The sequence below is a fragment of the Ruditapes philippinarum genome, unplaced genomic scaffold (genome assembly GCF_026571515.1).
Source record: "Ruditapes philippinarum isolate M1 unplaced genomic scaffold, ASM2657151v2 ctg8961_1_1_1_1, whole genome shotgun sequence".
Classification (NCBI taxonomy): Eukaryota; Metazoa; Mollusca; class Bivalvia; order Venerida; family Veneridae; genus Ruditapes; species Ruditapes philippinarum.
This window is the reverse complement of record NW_026861394.1, coordinates 118874-120876: the sequence shown is the minus strand read 5'-3', so window position 1 is coordinate 120876 and position 2003 is coordinate 118874.

Here is a 2003-nt window from a genome sequence, read left to right as displayed (position 1 = left end):
ATGTCTCGAGTCTGGACATTTATTAAATTATTCATTATCCGTTTTTGCGTTGTTGTTTTTGTTAGTTTCTTGTTATAATATAATATATATTTACAATGCAGATACTTCTCATGCCTTTTATTTTTCAATTTCACACGAAAATGCTCTTGATAGCATGTATTTTCTAGCTCTTCGACATTCCAAAAATGTTCAAATGTGAAAAAAATTAAAAATTTAAGATGGTGATATTTTCGTCTGCTACCTTATTTGAGTCTTTTGTAAATTACAGGTTTCATTAAGTCAGTAAAGAATATATCTATAGAATTACAGATTCAACTTACGTACACAGTATAGACTTACATGAATGTCGAACAATAACACGCAATAAGTAGTCTAAGATTTAGTAAAAAAGACATCATTCTTTCTTTGTCATTTTTGATTGACGGTCAACAAGAGTTGAATTATAAATAGCTAGAGGGGATCATTGTGAATACAGGTCATGATACGTCTTCAATCCACAAAAATGATGATTTTCCGTAATACGGATAGACGCATTAGAAAAGTCATAGCTTCGGATATATAACTGGTTACAAATGAAATTATGTTTTGTTGTTTTGCATTGTTTTGAAAATATTTTGTTTTTTCTTTTCATTTTTATCCAGCAACATTCACTAGTCATTTGTACGAAGCTATGCAATTTGCTTGTTAAAAATTTAATGACATTCACTGTTTACCTTATGGTTATACATGCGCGAAACAAGTGAACGTCAATTTTGGACTGATTGCAGCATGGTACATGTTTATTGAACGTATATAGCTAAAACGACATATCTTCCTATACATGTTTTGGTAAATTCGTTGATACATACCATTATATTCTCAAAACGTATGAGTCATGGCATTTGGAATTTACATCCTTACCTTTACGTATGTGCAAGTTATATAAGAAGATATATACCTAACCAAGTATGGTACTTCAAATTAAAGTAAAATTTTCTAAATGAAGTCTAGACTAGTACTAGAACGATTGGCCGATACCTATGATTAGCTATTCTAATGATATATTTTGGTATAACAAACTTCTTAACCCGCCAGTACAAATCTTTGATACAAGGTTATTTAGCAAGTATTATATCTCAATTTACGATTTTTAAATTAGATAAATTCTAGACAAAAAGACTTGAAAAATGAAGTATTTTAATATCCTTCTGTTTTTGAAGTGTGTACACATCATTAGCCCCTGGTAGAAATGCCGATTTGCAATAATCACAGACAGGCAGGTGCAATTGACGTTCACATTATCTTGAAGAATATCAAAACGGCAAAAAATAAAATATCTAAATCATAAAATGCCTTTGTTTCGACTTTATTGCAGTCGTATAGAAAAAATAAAATAATTGTTTAAGAAGGTTTTACAATTTTCAACACCATTCAGATCTTCTACCTTATCACAGAATGCATCGAATTGTAGCCAATAAAGATGTGTCACAATTCAATGAACGTGGCACAATGTCAAGCAATTTAATGATACCTATGAGAAAAGTAAGCAAGATTTCCTTTTGAAAAAAGTAAAAGACTGGAAAGTTGCATGTACATAAAACACTAACCAGATATGATATCTATGATTATTACTAAATTTAATTAATACAGGTCGAGTTATTTCAAAATCGTAAATATTGCTATCGAATTACTTTAAGGATATGATACGGGAAATACATAGAAAATGAAACTTAAAATTAATATACAAATTATTATATATATTAAGAAACTCATATGAAGCTGAATAATACGGAAGAGTATAACAACCTATGTAGGAGTTATAATCTCCTAATTAGGCTTTTTATCTCCTACGTAGGAGTTATCATTTTTATAGAACATGTTAAATTGGCACCCGGACGCTTCCGTTGAATAACTAAACCAAAAACCATTTATGTAACAAAGGTTGAGTGAAAGAAGTCGGTAAATAAGGATAACATTGATGATTTATTACATAAAAGTCTTCTATAGATAATATTCCTAATTAC